Source organism: Erythrolamprus reginae, chromosome 2 (genome assembly GCF_031021105.1).
Source record: "Erythrolamprus reginae isolate rEryReg1 chromosome 2, rEryReg1.hap1, whole genome shotgun sequence".
Lineage (NCBI taxonomy): Eukaryota > Metazoa > Chordata > Lepidosauria > Squamata > Dipsadidae > Erythrolamprus > Erythrolamprus reginae.
Window position 1 is genome coordinate 47606501 of NC_091951.1, and position 22644 is coordinate 47629144.

At 38.4% G+C, this 22644-nt stretch overlaps 1 protein-coding gene and 1 pseudogene across 1 annotated transcript in view; both read right to left on the reverse strand.

Annotated features, from left to right (window-relative positions):
• The window catches only part of LOC139160333 (zinc finger protein 208-like), a 123425-nt pseudogene that overhangs the window by 76445 nt on the left and 24336 nt on the right, over nucleotides 1–22644 (reverse strand).
• Nucleotides 1–22644, reverse strand: part of LOC139163233 (zinc finger protein 202-like) — a 102607-nt gene that overhangs the window by 72873 nt on the left and 7090 nt on the right. The gene's annotated exons all lie outside the window — the stretch shown is intronic.

The window sequence follows — 22644 nt, forward strand, 5'->3', positions numbered from 1 at the left end:
TATTTTTCCTGGTTGTTCAAGAAAGCTTTGCAACTGAGCATCAACTGAAGATGAGGTTTCCTTATTCCAATTATTTGTTCGGTTTTTCTTCTGCCTTTTTTGTTCCATTTGATTTTCAGGCTTCTCTGTTCCGTACCCAAGTCTGTACTTTTGGAATGTTTCATTCGACTCTTTATACCCTTGCCCACTATAACCTTTAAAGGAAAAGAGGAATAAAAATGTTAGCAATGTTAAGAAAAAAGGAGAAACATCCCATAAAGCATTTGTAGAAAACCTAAGATCTATTGGACGTGGGCCAATTCCGGAAGAGCCCTCTGAGAATTAACTTTGAAACAAAAATGCCCTAATTCCAAGACTCAACATACAAATGAAATGGAAGCAAAGTCTATTAAGCCAAAATAATTAATTGAATTGCAATCCTTCATATTTGGAACACCTAGGCGAAATAATATGAAATCTCGGTAACAGAGTTTAGCATTACCTGAAACCAAGGAATTACTTTATCACTGACAGGTTTAAATCAAAATAGAAAAATTCAACAGTTGACAAATGACACAGGATTCCTCTAAGCAGAAATCCATTGATCTCCTTCCATACTAGGAGCAAGAAAACAGCATATCTTTTCCTTCTCCCTCTCAAGAGATGACCTTTATTTGGAGAAATTCAAATAGGAAACAGCCAATGGCACCAAACCACATCATGTCTTCCTGAATCCTGCCTGGAGAATAGAAAATCTTACCTAAAGAAGCCGTGTTTCTGTAATTTTCCAGCATGACTTCCCAATGCAGAGCTTTTTGGTGAGGATCCAGCTGAGACCACTCCTCCTCAGAGAAATAAAGAGCCACATCCTCAAAGGGCACAAGACCCCCCTGGAAAAAAGAGTACAGAATAGGTCTGGGAGGGACGGCAAGATCTGCCCTTTTCTTTAGGAAAATTGTGCACTAAGGTCTATGCTTAGTAGGATTCCAGAATTGAGATGAGAAAATGGACAGAAGAAAAAGGATTTGACTGAAAAAATATTTTAGGCAGCTTTTATGAGATCTTTTGTTGCCATTCAGTAAAAGATGCATTTTCTTCTGGATGGATTTGGTAAAGTGCCATCAATACCCAGAGACACAAAACTCGTCATATAGCAAGGAAGCTTCAAATAGTCTCAGCCATTGGCTGAACGGGAAACAAAGAAACAGAACCAGGAAGAAAACAAATCTAATAAATAATTTCCCTTCTCTTACTTGAGTTGGCGGTTGAACCATAATTTCATCTTCACCATAAGGAAGAATCAGCTTCCCTCCATTCTCCCCTGTGAGGGACACAGAATTATAAAATGCAAAATTAACAAAATAGGAGGAGAGGTGCTATAATAGCAAAGACATAGAGAAGATGAGCCAGCTGAGATCTCCATGGGGAATGAGGGAATCTTGTATTACCTGTGCATGTACCTTGATTTTTGTCATGTTCAGTAGGCCTCAAGAAAAACAGTTCCCTAGGGGCATCGGATTGATGCCTCCTTCCCTCAGGATCTCTGTTCTCCACAGTGAAGGGCTTAGAATATAAGCCAGAGAAAAGAAGAAGAATGAAAGGACCACATAAACCATGACATGGATTCTTGTTCTGTTCTTTCAACACCAACTGAAAGCACCCAATGTCCATCAGTTAGTTTGGAAAAGAAGAAAGACAAGTTTCCCAAATCTTTCTTCTAGAATTGGATAATGGAACAACATCCTATAAGAATTAGTGAAATGTTATGAATGTCAGAGAATTGGTAATTTTTTTTATTTATTTATTCATTTGTCCAATACACAATACATATGGAAGAGAATAGGCACGAAGTAATATATATAAAGATAATATGTAAAAATAGAGGAGAAGATATATGAAAGGAAGAAAATATATATGATATATGAGATAAAGGAAAGACAATTGGACAGGGGAGCATAAACTTCAAAAATATTGTTTATTAAATCTAAACTCCTTCGAGGCTCCCGAGATGAAATTATCTCACCTGCAACTCAACCTGCTCCTCCTTCTCCTCCTCCGCCTGGCTCAGGAGGAAGCCTTCCACCAGGGCCACCGCCTGGGAGGTGGTCTCTGCTCCACACTCCCGCACCCAGCTCTCCATCTGCAGGGGCAGAAGCGCCAGGAACTGCTCCAGAACTACCAGGTCCAGCATCTGCGTTTTTGTGTGCTTTTCTGGTCTCAACCATCGATTACAAAAGGAATGGAGTCGGCTGCAAAGTCCTCGGGGACCCTCATCCTCTTGATATTGGAGGCTCCTGAAATTCCAGGCATGAACTTGTGAAACAATGGTTTCCTCCTCCAAGATCTTCTGCCCAGATCTTTCCCAGATCTCCCCCTGGCTCCCAGACTGAGCACCAGAAGGGCTTTTTCCTGTTCTCTCATATGCCAAATGTCTTGCCATTCTTCCTCTGTCCTATTACACAATTGCAAATAGGTTGAATGAATCTTGAGGGTCTCCAAATGCCTTTTCATTCACTGGAGCATTCATCTCGCCTGAGAACAAACTCTTTGTTGAAGAGAACTTTGTCTCTATGAAATGCTGTATAAATCGCTTCCAGTTTACGTATCTGAGACCGAAAACCAAATAAAGAATTAGAAAATGGTGCATTTAACAGTTGAGTAGTAATCCTACTCCTGGAGGGAAGTATATTTCTGAGCCATTGGCACAGAGCAGTTAGTTTCTCTGTATGTGTTGCAAACTATGGACTTGACCCTCATCAAAATTTATGATGAAATACACTGAATAAATGCATTTGAGAACAGTTGTTTTTCTATTTCTTTCTCCTCAAAGAAGGGCGTGATTTTTAAAAACCCAGAAAAATATATACACCCTAAAAAGGAGTGCATTAAAGAGCAACAAAGGGGATTAAACTGGAGGATAAAACAGGTGAAGAACTGTTTTAAACTGGGTATGTCTATTTTGATGAAAAGAAGGACTAGGGGAGACAGGATAGCAGTGTTCCAATATCTCCCTTTATTCAGGACTTCCTTGTTAAGAGTCAAATTACATTACAGTAGTCCCTCACTATATCGCGCTTCTCCTACCACGGCTTCACTTCATCGCGGGTTTTGAAGTCAGCGTTGGCACAGATACGGCGCTTAGAAGTTTGGAAGGGCAGGACAAGCCAACCAGCCCGCAGCTGGGCGAATGATGAGTAGGGCGGGGACTGAGCTCTCTCGGAGGCCCGTCCCCTCGTTTAAGCCGCCTCGCCAGTGACAAGAAGGCAGTCTTTGGAGGTGCCCTTAGTGGTTGGCGGTGGCGGCGGTGTTCTTGGGGTTGTAGAAAGAGCTCCCGGCAGCGCGCTAACGAGCGAGCGCGAGCAAAGATAGCAACGCGATGCGGCGGGGATTTCCAGACTGGGCTCGAGAGCGGGATAGGAAGTGCTGGGCAGGTGGAGGGGAAAATAAAAGAAAAGAAAAGAGAGAGAGAAAAAAAAATAACCAGCCGGGGCAGCTCACCAGGGACTTTCCAGCCGGGGCAAGGCAAAAAAGACAACGTTTGGCCGAACTGCTGCAAAGAACAGCAGTGGGTCGGGAATGTTCGGGGGCAGCGATTCTTTTGCCCCCCTCCCCTTCTTTTCCTCAGGCGCAGAGTAAGTAGTAGTGTGGGGGAAAGGTTAGCTGGCCGTTGCTCGCCTCCAGGCATCCGGAGCTGGTGGGGAGGAGGAGAAAGGGAGCAGGGAGCGTCCCCCCTAAAGTACTATCAGTCGATAAATTCCCCATCGCGGATTTCACCTATCACGGCCGGGTCTGGAATGTAACACCCACGATAGGTGAGGGACTACTGTATTATAAACAGGCAGGTTCACAAAAAGATTTCCTTAAGCCCAAAGAGTAACTGCAAGTGGTGAGTTTGTGTGAAACACAAGGGTTAAAGGAACGTAGATTGGGATTATTTCCTGGTTCCTTTACCCTTTGTTGGAAATAATATTAAATAATAATAATAATAACAAGAAAAGTGCTGGAAGGAACCTTGGAGGTCTTCTGGTCCAACCTGCTGCTTGGGCAGGAGACACTCCACCACTTCAGACAAATGGTTCTCCAATCTCTTCTTCAAAACTTCCAGTGTTGGAGCATTCACAACCTCTGGAGGAAAGCTGTTCCACTGATCAATTGTTCTAATTGCCAGGAATTTTCTCCTTAGTTCTAAATTGCTTCTCTCCTTAATATTCTTGTGGATTAAGTTCCAAGTGGGGGAAAAAGAAACTGGATTCATGGAGGTTACTTGGAAAGGAGGTTTAATGGTGGACAGGAGCACATGGCATGAATTCCTGTCTACAAAAGGTGGATCACATGTTTCCAGATGTTAGATCCAGAGGGGGGGGGGAAGAAATTCTGGAAAGTTCTTTGTTTTATGTTCTATGAGGCCCCGCCCTGAGGGCCTCCTGCTTCCTGTGCCAGAAATGCACTGATTGGCTGTCAGATTCCCATGGTGCCATACAAGGGCAACAATGTAGGCTGTGTTTGTGAGTGTGGGTTTGGCTGGCCCTTTGCTGGGTGATGGTAGAATGAAAGCTCTTTGGGCAATTCCTCATATGGCTCTGTCAGGAGTTGGTTTGTTATGTAGAATAGATTAGTCCATCTTTTAACAAAGGTGAGCTGGGCCATTCCTTGATGGGCACATTGACAAAGGTGGGGGCTACTAAGAGTGGGTCTTTTTTTGTTTTGTTTCCTAAAATCATGTTTCCGGTGATATTCAATATAATCTGCCTTTTTAATATTTCCTAGGATATTTCATTTTTTCTAGGAGACGGGTGGGGGTTAACTTCCTACACCTCCTAAGACAAATTGAACTGCAGAGGATCCAGGCCCTATTTTAGTCTCATCCAGCACATAGTAAGAATGCAGGCACAATCTTCTGCATCTCCTTCTTTGTAAAACTTTTCTTCTTCCCTGCTTGTAATTTGCCATGTAAATTCGCCCTCTGCCCCTACCGAGCTTTTCCCAGGAAGTGAGGTGTGACTGCCTCCCCCATAATACCCTCCTTCTTCCTGGGGATCTGGATTTCTTTCTGCGGACAACACAACTGCAGGCAAAACAGCTTTTCTGGCAGTCTGCTTCCCCCCCCCCCCGCTTGTTAGGAGCATAGAAAGGGGGGTAGGGGCACATGGGATCTGGGCTCTCCCACTCTCGGGACACAGAAGAATGAACCTGGATGAGGGGCAGCATATAAATCCAAATATTTTTATTTTATTTTATTTATTTATTTTGGGATCTGGGCTCTCCCATTCTTGGGACACAGAAGAGTGAACCTTGATGAGGGCATATATATTATGTTGTAATCCACCGCGAGTCTTCGAGGAGGGGCGGCATATAAATCCAAATATTTTTATTTTATTTTATTTATTTATTTTGTCCAATACACAATGAGGGTTTTAGTAGGTATATATATATATAAACACATAGTAAAATACATGATGATGGTTATAGAGGAGATACTCATAGTAAAATATATCTATCGAAGAATAGAAAAGAAGATATAGTAATAGAACATATCAATGAAAGAATAGCAGAAGAGATATAGGAATAGAAGAAAGGTATAGGAGATATAGGAGAGTAATAGGACAGGGGACGGAAGGCACTCTAGTGCACTTAATAATAAATAAATTAATTAATTAATACATACATGCATGCATACATACATACATCAATATCTCTTACTTCTTCAGCGTGAGAACCTCCTGCCTCCCTCTGAATGGGAAAACATCCACCAGTCACCCAGGACCACAGCTGGGTCTCTTCCCTTCCCTTCAAGACTTTCCTCCAGTTGTACCTCCTGCAAAACTCAAAGGGTTAACCAAAGAGAGTGCAGAGTCCTAGATAGGCAAGATTAAGAATGTCACTCCCTTCTCACCCTCCTCTGGAATACACCTGTGGCCCTCCAGTGGTTTAATGTTGAAGTGCATGGATTTTATTTTATTTATTGGATAAGAAAAATGAGAATACTGTACACATGATTTGAATGCATGTAATGAATATAAAAAAAAGGGAACATCAGGACAGGGACTCTAGGCTCTCTGGTGCCCTTATGCACGCCCCTTACAGACCTCTTTGCAATGGGGTGATACCATCATTATGGTGACTTTTGTAAGGTGGTATACTGAGACAAAAATCAATCATGCTGTAGTCACTGTTGGAAAAGGCTTCTATTGTTTGTAGTCAGTAATTTTAAACTATTACAGAAGATGACATCGAGGCAGCTGTTGAGTCTAGTGTTAGATACTAATTGATCTAGCCCCAAATGAGTAAAGGTATTGTATAGGGTTGTATGGATAGGTACATTTGTTTAGGGTGCAATTAGGGGCGTGCATAAATGCCCTAGAGTGCCTTCCATCCCCTGTCCTATTGCTCTCCTATATCTCCTATACCTTTCTTCTATTCCTATATCTCTTCTTCTAGTCTGTCATTGATATATTTTATTCCTATATCTTCTCTTCTATTCTTAGATATATTTTACTATGAGTATATCCTCTATAACCTTCATTATGTATTGTACTATGTGTATACCCACTAAAACCCCCATTCTGTAATGGACAAAATCAATCAAACAATCAGTCAATTAATTAATAAGAGGTAGATTGAGGTCACCAAGAAAGATATGTGCAAGAGGGTATGTGCAAGGAGGCTACCCACATTAGTAGTGAAGTTAGTTAGTGAAGTAGCGATGTTGCTTTCTCTTTGCAGAGGGACCTCCAAATGGGTTGTACGTAGATTGCAGGTACTAATGCAAAGAAGGAAGAAAGGTACATTATTGATGGGGACCAGGTGTTTGTCGTGTCCACCCTGATCAGGAAGCCTTCTCAATCCAAGTGCTTTTAACTATGTTAGACCTATCCACAATCCTCCATATTTAAGAGGGTCTGGAGAAAGTTGTACCCCTGCATAGAGGGGGGCCAAGGAGCAGACAAGAAATGGAATTCTGTCCTTTCACTCAAGACGCTCAAACTAATCTTGACACTGCATCCCAAAAAAGAGGACAATGGTGTTGCCCCCAATTGGGGTTTGAGCCTGGTGCCGAGGCCAATGGAGAACACCAGACACGAGTTGCAAGTTTTGTTTCATTGTATTGAAGTGCTGCAAGGAAAGGGATACTGGCCAAAATACGAAAGAACCATCCCAATAGAATTAAGAAAGCTTTGTATGTTTTCACCAAAGCAGAAGGGGGGGTTTAAGGCATAAGGCAGGATATAATCAAAATATCATCTAATAAACATTTTTGTAATGATCTAACAATTATTCTATAATTTCTGGTGGTCTGCCAACACTATCAATCTATAATTTGAGTAGAGACTTTGGCCTGCCACAGTTAGAGTAATACAGTGGGAATTCGGAGGGGCGGTTGTATGAGGGGGAAATATACTAGCCATAACAAATTCCCTCTAGAAGATTCAATGTCATCCTTTCTTAGCCCCAACCGAAGAATGCAGGAGGTCTGTGGATTTGCAGGCAACCAGACTGGTCCACATGATGAACTTGTGGGTGTGAGGATGAGGGATGAACCCATTGAAGGGCTACCAAAATTTTTACTACCACTGTGGGTGTGGCTTATTTTGTGGGTGTGGCTTGCTAGCCATGTGGCCACTTGGGAGTGGCTTGACAATCATGTGACCTGACACGGGATTTTTCAAGAACCTCAAAACAATCCTCATGTCTGGATTCAAAACAAGCAGGTCATCAAATTTACCCACATGCTAGAAGTGAGCAGCTATAGAACAGTGAAATAACAGAAACATCTCACTTAGAATTTTGAAAGCACACTTTGAGCATTGTCGTAAACTACACAAGACTCACTTATACCGCCAGGCATGGGGGAGTTGAGATATTCCATCCCCCTAGGCCATTACAAGTTATGCATGGTATGTTTCTGTGTATGTTTGTTTTTATAATAAGGGTTTTTAGTTGTTTTTTAATTATTGGATTGTTACATGTTGTTTTATCATTGTTGTTAGCCGCCCCGAGTCTACGGAGAGGGGCGGCATACAAATCCAATAAATTATTATTATTATTATTATTGTTGTTGTTGTTGTCATAAAGGTGCCTTCATGATTAAAATGGAGACTCACAAAATAATCAGTTACTCAAAGGCAACAATCTAAACTGTTCCTTGCTATTTCCACAACCTAAGTGAACATCCCAAAATGCCCCATTCCACATAAGAGTCTTAACCCTCCTTCCTGCAGACGACCAGACCTCTTTTCTAGGGAATACTATAGGCATTCAGAAAGGAGGGAGAGGCAGAAATCCAGTTCACATAGAATTAATACCAGGTTTTATCTCCTTATACTTTTCCTAGACAATTTTGTTTGTAGTAGAATCGCTGGCTTTGGGGTTTTTAAACTCTTTTGGGAAGAACACAGAGGGTAACCAAAGAGGACGCCCTGCATTTTCTTTCAACATCTTTTGGTGCAAATTGGGTGCTCTGGGGTGGAGTTCCATTTTGGCTACCCCACTGCGTTCCCCCCCGTCCGGGTAGTAGCCTAATCCTGATTATATGGACCTTAACCCGGGTGGGGAACTGTAGGAAAAGTTAGTACTGGTTTAACTACAGTACGTAACCAAGATGACTCTGACAATGAATTGGAACTTGGAAGAAGGCTAAGGTCTGGACTCTGATTTATGTCTCAGATGTTATTTGGAAGGCTTGCACTGCTTATTAAAAAATGTCAGAAGAAGGACATTTTAAACACTTTGTGTGTAATGAAGTGGGAAGAAACAATTGTGTGGCAGGAAACTCTTGAAAAGAAAATCCCAGAATTTAACAAATTAAATCTAGAATTAACATAGATTCTTGACCAAATGTATCTCTGTACGGGGAATTACATCATTCCTGCTCCTGTCGCTCTCTCTCCATAGTCCATGTACTTACATGACTTCATCCTATGGGAATAAAGACTACTAGTTTGTCTGAAATCCTTTCTGCACGCCAAGGATTTGTGTGGGTTTCTCTCTGTGTAGATCCTTTTATTACCAGCCAGTTGATTCCTGTAAGTAAAAGTCTTGCCATACTCTCTGCTGTCATATGGCTACTCCCTGTTCTGCCTGACACTGGCTGAGCAGCAGATAAAGACAAAAACACACACAGAGACTGGAGGTTTCCAAAACACAAAATATATTGCTTTATAAATTAGCTGAAGAATGTCTTTTTATTATTAATTAATTAATTATGTATGCCGCCCCTCTCCAAAGACTCGGAGCAGTTTATGACCAAAAGTTCAGGATTATCTGCCAAGCCAATAACGAATGTCCCAAACAGCACAAGGTTTGTAAAGAATGCCTCCAAACTGAGCTGCAGCAAAGGAATTCACTCTATTGTTCAATAGCTACAGTCTTTCAGAACAAAGGTGTCCAAAAACTGGGCTGTTTTCCATGGATGCAACATGTTGGTTTAGAGAGGGGAACCCAGATCCGTTTCATTGTCTTTTAAACCACAAATGAAAACTGCTGCAAATCAGGTTTCTTTTAAAACTGATTTGAAACATATGCATTGTTAACAAACCTTGGTTTCCTGCTCTATTTTAACTAGCTGAATTAAAATATTACCTCCTTTTTGTTTTTTATTTCCCCTAAAACAATTTCTTTCACTCCTTTTATTAATTTTATTAATTTTCTCCTCTTTCTTCTCTCCCTCTCCTTTTTCTTTTTCATAAATTTTCTTTTTCATGCTTTCTTTTATTTTTTATGAATAGCTAATATTTTTCCTTTCTTTTATTTACTTTGTCCTCCTACTAGATTATTCATTTCTAACTCTTACTCTTTACCTTTTTAAAAAAAAAAAAAAGTTTTACACCTGCTCTTTGACATTGCATATTTAGAGTTTTAAAAATCACAATAATTCTGTTGGTAATTGTTGGTAATTGAATCATATTTTAAGGGAAATTGTCAAAAAATAGTCTGACAGATTTGGAATTTATAGGAATTCTTTTCCTTTTACTACATATAATTGGAAATTAACTTAAACCAATTTAAATTTTAAAGAGTGGATTCAAATTAGACAATGTCAAATACTTCAACCTTTGTTAAAACGGTCAAAAAACAAACTACAGCAACAATTCCCTCTCCACAAGGGTCACCGCACCCCTCCCCGTCGCACCAGGTGTTAACCATGTCTACAAAGGACAAAGACAAAGAAAAAACAATGCAGTCCAATTTTGCAACATTACAAGAAACTTTGAACACTTTGAAGGACTTTATGTTTAAATCTCAAGAGGAAGCCACCCAACAAAGAGAGGCCATAAAAGAGGATGCAACACAACAAAGAGAAGCTATAAAAGCAGACCTGGCGGAATTTAAAATGGAGATGGCCCAACTGAAAGTTGATGTGGGTGAGATGAAAGACCAGATAAAGGAGATTCAACAAACATTACAAGAAAGTGATGACCGAGTCAAAAAAGTCGAAGAGAAATCTGACAAAAATGAAAAAAGAATGGACTACCTTGAATGGAGAGCTGATGCAAGATACAGAAGATATGACGAATCAATCACTCAGTTGGAGATGCAACGAGCTTCGTATGGACTTCGATTTCAGAATATAAAAGAGGAAAAAGATGAAGATTTAAAAATGACTATGGCTGAAACTATTGGAGGAATACTCCAAGAGGATCCCACAGCGCTACTGAAAGAAATTGATGAAGTATACAGAATCTCGAATAGCTACATCCGTCGTCATAACCTCCCAAGAGAGATACACATTAAATTCACAAGAAAAGCTTTGCGAGATGACATACTTCACTGGTCAAGAAATGCCAAACTCCAACATCAAGGAGCTGAAATAAAAATACTAAAACAAGTTCCAAGAAGTGTCAGAGAAAGCAGAAGAGATTACCACTTTCTAACCCGAATTCTGATCAAAGAAAATATAACCTATCGTTGGCTTATCCCACAAGGTCTTTCTCTGACATGGCGCTCTACAAGATACAAATTGGAAAATGTAGAACAAGCTATGTACTTTTTTGAAAACAGTGGCATCAGCCGCCTGGACCATGCAAATCAGCAACAAGTGGTTGAACAACAACTAGTTCAACAACAATCAGGGGAAAAACTAACAACTCAGCAAGAAGAAGATCTGGGGGCTACTGCTCAGGTAATAGAGCAGGACCAAGGTGCCAGAAGAGTTCAACCTCAGCGAGAAACCAAAAAACCTACTAAATGACAACAAGTAAAGATTTAAAAATATTTTCTGTAAACGTCAATGGACTTAATGAACCAAGGAAAAGGAAACAAATTTTCTCTAAAATTAGAAATCAAAATGCTCAAATTACAATATTACAAGAAGTGCATATTAAAAAAAATAACCAAAAATTACTGTTGAATCCAAAAATTGGAAAAATGTATGCTGCATTCGCAGATAAAAAAAAAAGAGGTGTAGTGATGTATGTTGAGAACTCTATAAATTCCAAACAAATATTTAAGGATAATGAGGGTAGAATATTGATTGTACAAGTTGATATTGAACCTAGACCTTTAGCTGTTGTCTCTATTTATGCTCCTAATGAAGATCAAATGACATTTTATAAAAATTTGCATCAAACAATAATAGACCTAGCTATTGAAAATGTATTAATAATAGGTGATTTTAATGCTATCGCGAATAGACAATTAGACCACTCAGGGGGGGAGGTAACAATAAAAGGAAAAGAAACAAAAAGACAAGAAGGAATTTGCTACCCAGTACTTTTCAAAAAATGAAAGGGGAATTATTGTTAAATGATATTTGGAGGGAAAGATACCCCCATAAGAGACAATATACTTTTTACTCTAACCCCCACAAAATATGGACAAGAATAGACATGGTATGGGCACCAAAAACGGTTGCAGAACAAATAAGGGATGTAGAGATAGATGCTAATACGTGGGCCGATCACAATCCAATAGTGGTTTCTATGAGAATGAATAACAAACAGAATAATTGGCGGATGAATAGAAATATATTGAATGATAAGAAATATAAGGATTGGATCGAAAAGAAATTAAAAATATTTTTTGAAATCAACAAAAATTCAGAAACTACCCCACAGAACTTATGGGATACAGCTAAAGCTTATATAAGAGGATTAACAATATCTTATACTGCAAAATATAACAAGGAAAATAAATTAAAGTATGCACAATTAGTAAATGAATTGAAACAATTAGAATTTTTATCACAGCAACATATTAAGAACAGAGACTTAAAAACAGAAATAAATGTAATTAAGCATAAAATTAGAATTATAGAACAAAACCAAATAACTGAAAAAATTAAAAGAGCAAAGCAACACTACTTTGAACATGCAAATAAACCAGGCAGATGGTTAGCATATAAACTTAGAAAACAGCATCAATCAAAATTAATTAAAAAACTAGAAGACAAAGATGGTACAATAAAATATGATACAGAAGGAAAGGCAGACATTGTGTATAATTTTTATAAAGATCTATATGCCAAAGATAATGTTAGTGAAGATGAAGTCTTTAACTATTTACAAGCTTCAAAATTACCACAAATAACAGAAGACCACCATGGATGGACCAATAACAATGGAAGAACTCCTAACAACAATTAAAAAACAGAAAAGCAACAAGGCCACAGGCCCAGACGCCATACCGGCAGAATGGTATAAGATAGAAAATGAAACAATAAGAAGCCATATGTTAGAAACCTTTAATCTATGTAGACTTGAGGGTAAAATTCCTAAATCTTGGTCAGAATCACTGACAACTTTAATACATAAACAGGGCACAGACCCAGAAAAAATTAAAAACTATAGGCCCATATCATTACTAAATGTAGATTATAAGATATTTATCGCCATTTATGCAGACAGACTCAAAAGAGTTATAAATGGAATAATACACCAAGACCAAAATGGGTTTCTACCAGGGAGACAAATTAAAAATAATCTTAGAACAGTAATAAATACATTAGAGTATTATGAACAATATCCAGGCAAGACAGCATCTTTAATGTTTCTAGACGCTCAAAAGGCCTTTGATAATGTTAATTGGATATTCATAAAAATGCAACTAAATAAAATGAGATTTGGCCCAAAATTTGTTAACTTAATAGATACTATATATTCAAAACAAACAACTAACATAATATTGAACAACAATCAATTACCAACACTTGATATAAATAAGGGAGTTCGTCAAGGTTGCCCTATATCACCATTGTTATTTATCATGATTCTTGAAACTCTATTAATTAAAATAAGAGCGGATCCTAAAATAAAAGGTTTAACTGTAGGAGATGAAACTTATAAAGTCCAAGCCTTTGCAGATGATTTAACGTTCATAATTGAAGAACCAATAATAACAGTTCCTACTTTATTGCAAGCTATTGAACAATATGGAAAGGTAGCAGGTTTAAAGATAAACAAAAGCAAAACACATTTTTTGACTAAAAATATGAACAAAACACAAGAAACTAAACTAGAAAGCATCTCTGGAATAAAGACTGTAAAAAAAGTAAAATACTTAGGAATAAATTTAACAGCGAAAACAATAACATTAAAAAATGATAATTATATAAAATTATTAACAGAAATTAAAAAAGATTTAGCAATGTGGAATAATCTGAAAATATCATTCTTAGGAAGAATCGCAACAATTAAGATGAATATTTTACCCAAGGTTTTATTTCTCTTCCAGGTAATTCCAATAAATCCAGGGGGAATTTTTTTCAAAACTTTAACAAACCTAGTTAAAAAATTTATATGTCAAGGGAAAAAAGCAAGGATAAAAATGAACTGCTTAGAAGATATCAAAGAAAGAGGAGGATTTGGCCTTCCATATTGGAAATTATACTATCAGGCTGCCGCATTAACATGGCTTAGAGAGTGGATAACTCTAGAGAACAAAAGAATACTTAACTTAGAAGGACATGATCTTATGCTTGGATGGCACGCATTTGTATGGTACGATAAGGAAAAAAATCATTCATATTTTAAAAGGCATACATTATGAAACATGGAACAATGTTTATAAATGGATAGATAAGAAAAAATAAGATATACACATTTATTTCTAGTTAATTTTTTGTATTTGTTTTTACCTAGGTGATAACAATATTAATACTAGTTTAAATACATTTTTTTTAATGATTATGACATAGTAGTTTATGTATAAGTATAAGTATAAGTAACATATTAAGAATTTTGATGTATAATAGTTGAAATTAGTTTGAATGTTTTGTTTGATGAATATGGCATTTTACTATAGTAATTAAGATTACATTAAAGGTATTTTTTGATGACTATGTTATACTAACTTTACCTAATATTTACATTGTATTCAAGATTTGTAAAACCTTAACTCAAATTTACTAAACCTTTTAACATTTAACATATATTCAATTATGTATTCTCTTTTTGTATCTGAATGTATACTTTCAAAAGAAGCGGGGGAAATACACCCCCACTTTATGTTTAGTGTTTGTATGTGTGTCTGTTTATTTTATGAAAATTAATAAAAAAATTGGGGGGGGGGGGAAAGAAAACTGCTGCAAAAGGTTCTCCCACAAAGACTCCCCTTTTACGCCTGCTCCAGGATTCCCCAATTACTCCCAGCTGTGATTTAGATCTTCTGCATCTGCGCAGCTGCTCATGTTGTCCCATAATCCTGTGCACTCAGACATGGAGAATGGGGCCATTAACCACCCCCTCCTCATCCGACCCAGATGAGGCTCTAACTGGAGGTTCCACAGGCACTGCAGGGGCCTCCACCTCTACCTCTCCAGCACTTTTAGCTTCCATCTCTCCTTCCCCTCACCATCTGAACCCTCCGAGAGCCACACAGGTCTCCGATGCTCCGACGGACACAGCTCATCGGGGTCAAAATCTGTTATCAGAGGAGCTGGCCATGAGCCAACCACAACACTACCCTGTGTGGATCCTTCTAGGAGAAGTAAGATACCGTATATACTCGAGTATAATCCGAGTTTTTCAGCCCAAAAAATGGGCTGAAAAACACAACCTCGGCTTATACTCGGGTCATTGACAAAGTCACCACAAGAGGGCGCCATTGCTTGAGCCAGAGCGAGGAGGCACCAGCTTTTGTCCCCTCTCGCACGCCGTAGGAGCTGTGGGAGGGGTGGGGGCTGGTGCTTCCTCTCCCTGGCTCAAGCAAAGGAGGCAGCCATTTGCTCCAACCGAGAGGGGGGAAAAGCAATGGGAAGCCGGTGAGGTCGTGTGTGTGTGTGTGTGTGTGTGTGTGTGCATGCCCCCTCTCCCCCCCACCATGAAAAAAGCCAGCTACCTCTTGCTGAAACCCAGAGGCTTTTTTTTTTACTCCCTGTGTGTATTTGTCAATAGGTTTACAGTAACTATTCCTTGCTCTCTCTGCATTGCCCTTAGTTGGATTAAAAAGGCCCCCTGCTGTCAGATTCTCCTCCCCCTCCTTTGAAAGGATTTAAACTGTTTAAAAAATGGTATTTTGTGGTAGTTGCTGTCCTTGCTTGGATAGGATCTAATAATGTGTTATGAGGCAGAGCTAGACAGGAATTCCTAAAGTGTGTTTGTGGATCCTTAAAAGTTGCCTTTTATAAAGTGGGTTTGAGAGCAAGTTTCAATTAACAAGTATGAGGGGAAGCATTTTACATATTTTAAAAATGAGTTTGATTCTGTCTGTGTTTTGCAAGTTTTGCTTGTCTCGCTAGTCTGTCTGTCTCCCTATCTGTCTGTCTCCCTGTCTGTCTATCTATCTATCTGTATCTATTTCTATCTATCTATCTATCTATCTATCTATCTATCTATCTATCTATCTATTTTTCTATCTGTCTGTCTGTCTATCTATCTATCTACCTATCTCTGTCTGTCTGTCTGTCTGTCTGTCTGTCTGTCTGTCTGTCTGTCTGTCTGTCTATCTATCTATCTATCTATTTGGTTTTCTATGCTGATAACCTCACAGCAGCTAATGCTGAAGCTCTTCTTTGGATACACTTATTTATTTATTTGTTTGTTTGTTTGTTTATTTATTTAATTGGATTTGTATGCCATCCCTCTCCAAGGACTCAGGGTGGCTCACAGCATATATAAAAACAGAACAATAATGTAAATCCAATTAATGATGAGAAGGAATCCAGTTTTGAAGGATTTTAACTCTTAGGTTTTAGCTTTGTTGCCGATCGAGCTACTTTTTTTACTTTTTAATTTATTGTTAATATTGTTAATTTGTTTACCCTCTTTTAAATTTACAGAGCTAGTTTACTGGTTTTCTTTAAAATAAATATTCTAAAACATGTCTCAATTAATGTAATTTTATTGTTTTCCATTTTTATAAGTTACCAGTAGCCACTGCATTTTCTAACTTCGGTTTATACTCGGGTCAATACGTTTTCCCAGTTTTTGTGGCAAAAATTGGTGCCTCGGCTTATACTTGGGTCGGCTTATACTCAAGTATATACGGTAACTATTGGAACTAAAACCCTTTCCATACTCCGTGTATTTGGCTTCTCCCCTGTGTGGGACCTTTGATGGGAATTACGACTAGTCTGTTGGCTAAAGCCCTTTCAACACTCCCTATATTTATATGGCTTCTCCCCTGTGTGGATCCTTTGGTGGGATTTAAGACCATTGCTTCTTCTGAAGTCCTTTCCACACTCCATGCATTTAAATGGCTTCTCCCCTGTGTGGATCCTTTGATGGCATGTAAGACCATTGCTTCTTCTGAAGTACTTTCCACACTCCATGCATTTATATGGCTTCCCCCCGTGTGGATCCATTGGTGGGATTTAAGATTACTGCCTCTTCTGAAGTCCTTTCCACACTCCATGCATTTATATGGCTTCCCCCCGTGTGGATCCTTTGGTGGGATTTAAGATTACTGCTTATTCTGAAGTCCTTTCCACACTCCATGCATTTAAATGGCTTCTCCCCTGTGTGGATCCTTTGATGGCATGTAAGATCACTGCTTCTTCTGAAGTCTTTTCCACACTCCATGCATTTAAATGGCTTCTCCCCTGTGTGGATCATTTGATGGCGTGTAAGCTTCTTGTTTTCAATGAACTCCTTTCCACACTCCATGCATTTATATGGCTTCTCCCCTGTGTGGATCCTTTGATGGCGTGTAAGATCACTGCTTTTTCTGAAGTCCTTTCCACACTCCATACATTTATATGGCTTCTCCCCTGTGTGGATCCTTTGATGTGAAATAAGAGGAGTATTTTGCCTGAAGCTCCTTCCACACTCCATGCATTTAAATGGCTTCTCCCCTGTGTGCATCCTTAGATGGGATGTAAGTGTACTGCTTGTTCTGAAGCCCTTTCCACACTCCATGCATTTATATAGCTTCTCCCCTGTGTGGATCCTTTGATGTTTAATAAGATTACTATGTTGGCTAAAGCCCTTTCCACACTCCATGCATTTATATGGCTTCTCCCCTGTGTGGATCCTTTCATGGGTTGTAAGGTCTTTGTTTGTTCTAAAGTCCTTTCCACACTCCATGCATTTATATGGCTTCTCCCCTGTGTGGATCCTTTGATGTGAAATAAGATTACTATGTTGGCTGAAGGCCTTTCCACACTCCATGCATTTATATGGTTTCTCCCCTGTGTGGATCCTTTGATGTGAAATAAGATTACTATGTTGGCTGAAGCCCTTTCCACACTCCATGCATTTATATGGCTTCTCTCCTATGTGCAACCCTTTCTCAGATATCACTCTTTCTCTTTCTCTGTAATTTTTTTCATTGTCTTTACATATGCAGTCTTCTGGTTTTGGTTGTGTTGAATAATATTCATTTACATCTGATATATCTTTGAATAGTCCCGCACCTTTCCTAATATATTTTTTCTCTATTTTTCCTGGTTGGTCAAGAAAGTTTTGCACCTGAGCATCAAGTGAAGATGACATTTCCTTATTCCAATTATTTGTTGGGTTTTTCTTCTGCCTTTGTTGTTCCATTTGATTTTCAGGCTTCTCTGTTCCGTTCCCAAGTCTGTACTTTTGGAATATTTCAATCGACTCTTTACACCCTTGCCCACTATAACCTTTAAAGGAAAAGAGGAATAAAAATGTTAGCAAGGTTAAGAAAAAAGGAGAAACATCCAATAAAACATTTGTAGAAAACCTAAGATTTATTGGAGGTGGGCCAATTCCGGAAGAGCCCTCTGAGAATTAACTTTGAAACAAAATGCCGTAATTCCAAGACTCGGGATAGAAGTGAAATGGAAGCAAAGTCTATTAAGTCAAAATAATTAATTGAATTGCAATCCTTCATATTTGGAACACCTGGGCTAAATAATATGAAATATCGGTATCAGAGTTTAGCATTACCTGACACCAAGGAATTACTTTATCACTGGCAGGTTTAAATCGAAATAGAAAAACTCAACAGTTGACAAATGGCACAGGATTCCTCTAAGCAGAAAGCCATTGATCTACTTCCATACTAGGATGATCTACGCATGCGTCGCCTGAGCTAGACGCACCAAGGGAAAGCTCTCCCATATGAAGAAGAAAAAATAAAAGTTAACCCTTAACTACCCTCTCTAGCTTACTAAAAGTGGATTGAGAGGAGAGTGAACTGAACAAGCTGTCGGAAAACTTTACCAGAAGGAGTTAAAAGTTGAAGCAAATAACTCTTTTTAACGCGGTTGGGTGAAGAAGTGAGAACAAAGGGAAGATGGCGTCTGCTGTGGAGCTGGAGGGGAAGATGGACTCGCTGCTTAAAGGTTTTGCTGATATGGGCAAATTGCTCCAAGAGATTAAAAAAGATTTATCGGCACTGGGAACTGGAATGGCGGAACTGAAACAACAAACCAAAACTCAAGACCAAAGGATTGGAAAGCTGGAAGCGGGGAAATCTCGCCAGGAAATTCGCATCATAAATCTTGAAGATAGACAGCGTCGAGCTAACATACGCTTGAGAGGCTTCCCCAAAGATTTTGGGGGGGGGGGCAAACAACTCATTCAAGAAATCCTACAGTGGTTTATCGAGAACAAAGTTACATGTGAGTTGCAAGAATTTGAAAGAGTGCATTGGGCTTTTGGACCTCGTAAGGGTGATTCAAAAGACATTGTTATTAGATTTGCTTCAGAAAGAAGAGCTGCAGAGATTTTTAAAGAACTGAAACAGATTTTAAACTTACGTTACAAAGCTTTCCCAATACGTGTTTTAAAAGATTTATCTGCCGAGACTCTCAAGATGAGAAATCAGATGAGAGAGGTCTCTTCTCAGCTGTATGAAAATGGAATCAAATTTTCCTGGAGATACCCTGCCACCATCATCGTGTTTAAAGATACCAAGTTTTTTCAGGCAAGGTCATTAGAAGAAGGAAGAAAGTTGCTTTTCCAATTGGGATTAAATCCAGAGGGAGCAATCCAGAGTCAGGCATCGATCGACCGGCCAGACGCAGCAGAACCGTTTCGCGAGCCAGAACAAAGCAAAGAGGAGAAAATTGCCGAGCTTCAAAGAGAGTTGGCTTCACTTCAATCGGAAAAGCGTGATGAGCCAAGAATCACCCGACAAAAGAAAAAAATAATGAACTGAACTGAGTTAACGTGCTAACATGGTATTAAGTTTTTCAACTAATTAACCTTTTTTCTGTACTTCTGTACTTCTTGTTGGGGCTTTACGCTAGTTAACAAGGGAAGAGGAGGAAAGGAGGGGGGAATCTTTTATTGTTCTGTAAAATGGGGAAGAAGGGAGGGCTTTCAGAGGGAACGTAGATCTAGGAGTGCCTCTCAGTAACGGAAGGTTTTTTCGTTGCCTTCCCCTGGGGGGGGAGGTCAGGTTAGAGGCACCAGGGTGTGGATTCATTGCAAAAATAAACAATTCTCCGGCAGGCTCTGTTTTGTTCAAAGAGGAAATGCATTTAGTTTATGTAAATGACAGAAAAAGCGATGTAGAATCATGAAGCTGGCTAAAGACTGTAAGGCAGATATTTTATTCCTTTCAGAGACTCATAAGGGAAGGGAGAAAACAGACAGATTAGTAACAAATATAGAGTGGGAAAAAGTTTATGAGTCGAAAGGAACGAACAAAGCAAAAGGCGTAGCTATTTTGGTTCACAGAAGAGTGGATTTTCAGTTAAGCAATATTAAGAGGGACAATGATGGCAGAATGTTATTTATTAAGGGGAAAATAAGAAATAATTTAGTAACTTTAGCGGTCATCTATGCCCCTAACGTAAATGCAAAACAATTCATAATAAATGTAAAACGGAAATTAGATAACTTTGCGGAAGGTATAGTGATTTTAGCAGGGGACTTTAATTTGGAATTAACAACAGGGAAGGGGGAAAAGAAAAAGTTACATCTAAATAAAATTAATATGATGGACCTTCATCAAAACGTAGTTAATAGAGATACTTTCTACTCTGCAAGACATAATAAATTCAGCTGTATAGATTATATGTTAATTAATAAAACAAATAAGGTAAAGTTGAAGAAAGCAGAAGTGAAGGCTATCTGGCTATCAGATCATGCTCCTTTGTCAGCTGTGTTAGAAATAGAGGTTTGTAATAAACAAAGAATTTGGAGGTATAACCCCATTGTCTCAGCAAATGAGGAGAGTAGAATTAAATTACAAAAGGAACTCAATGGATTCTTTAGTATTAATGCAACAGGCGAGATCAAAGAAACAATAGTTTGGGATACACATAAAGCAGTGATGAGGGGTAGAAACATAGAAACATAGAAGACTGACGGCAGAAAAAGACCCCATGGTCCATCTAGTCTGCCCTTTTACTATTTCCTGTATTTTATCTTACAATGGATATATGTTTATCCCAGGCATGTTTAAATTCGGTTACTGTGGATTTACCAACCACGTCTGCTGGAAGTTTGTTCCAAGGATCTACTACTCTTTCAGTAAAATAATACTTTCTCATGTTGCCTTTGATCTTTCCCCCAACTAACTTCAGATTGTGTCCCCTTGTTCTTGTGTTCACTTTCCTGTTAAAAACACTTCCCTCCTGAACCCTATTTAACCCTTTAACATATTTAAATGTTTCGATCATGTCCCCCCTTTTCCTTCTGTCTTCCAGACTATACAGATTGAGTTCATTAAGTCTTTCCTGATACGTTTTATACTTCAGACCTTCCACCATTCTTGTAGCCCATCTTTGGACCCGTTCAATTTTGTCAATATCTTTTTGTAGGTGAGGTCTCCAGAACTGAACACAGTACTCCAAATGTGGTCTCACCAGCGCTCTATATAAGGGGATCACAATCTCCCTCTTCCTGCTTGTTATACCTCTAGCTATGCAGCCAAGCATCCTACTTGCCTTTCCTACTGCCCGACCACACTGCTCACCCATTTTGAGACTGTCAGAAATCACTACCCCTAAACCCTAATTGTATTAGTACGGAAGCTTTCCTTAGGAAATCCTGGAATGTTAAGAGAAATAACTTATTAAAAGAGATAGATTTAATCCAAGAAACCTTAAAAATTACAAGAAACAGAGAATGGAATTCATTATTATCATTTAAGAAAAAGCAATTACAATTACTTGATGAGGAAAATTGGAATAAAATGAAGATGATTATGAAACATAGAATTAGAAGTTGGAACAATAAATCAATGAAGCAAATGGTACACTATTTGAAAAAAAGAAAAGAGAAATCTTATATCTCTGCTTTAAAAGATAAGGATGGTCTAATAAAACGTAATACTGTAGAAATGGAAAAAATAATGAGAGATTTTTATGGGGAATTATATAAAAAAGAGTATGTTGTTTCACAAACTTCAGAGGTTAAAAAGCAATTAAAGGAAGAGGACAGTCAAATGTTAAATGCAAAAATTACAAGTGAGGAGATATCTAGGGTTATTAAGGGATTGAAACCTGCTAAAGCTCCAGGTCCAGATGGTTTTACAGCTGAATATTATAAAGTATATATGAATGAATTACTACCGTATATGGAGAAATTGTTTAATAATGTAATGGAGACTTTTGAAACTCCACAGACGTGGAAAATGTCAGAAATTATAACGGTCCCAAAACCAGATCGTGATTTAACGGATCCTAGTTCCTATCGCCCCATAAGCCTGTTAAATCAGGACTACAAGATATTTATGAAAATATTGGCAAATAGGGTGGAGAATATATTACCAAAAATAATTGGAGAAGATCAATATGGATTTGTGAAAGGAAGGAAAATCTTTGAACCAATAAGAAACGTGATCAATGTTTTACACCATGCTACCAGTACCAAAAGGAAATTAAGCATTTTAAAATTAGATGTTTATAAGGCTTTCGACAAAGTTAACCATGAATACCTATTTCAACTATGTAAAGATTTAAATATGGGAAATAAATTTTGTAAAGTTATAGAAACAATATATAAGGATAATGTAGCCCAAATTAGAGTAAATGGCAATAGAACAGAAATGATTAAAATTCAAAATGGAACTAAACAGGGTTGCCCATTATCCCCAATGCTATTCGCATTAGCAATTGAGACCTTAGCAAACAAAATTAGAAATGATAAGGAATGGAGAGGCTATCAAATAGGGGAACTTGAATTGAAATTAAACTTATTTGCAGATGATGCTATAGTAATGTCTGAAACCCCATTTGAAATGATGAAAAAAATAATGATATTACTTCAGGAATTTAAAGATCAATCTGGTCTTAAGGTTAATATAGAAAAATCAGAGATAATATGTTTAAATACTGGCCCTAAAGAGCAAATTGAGATTCAAAAA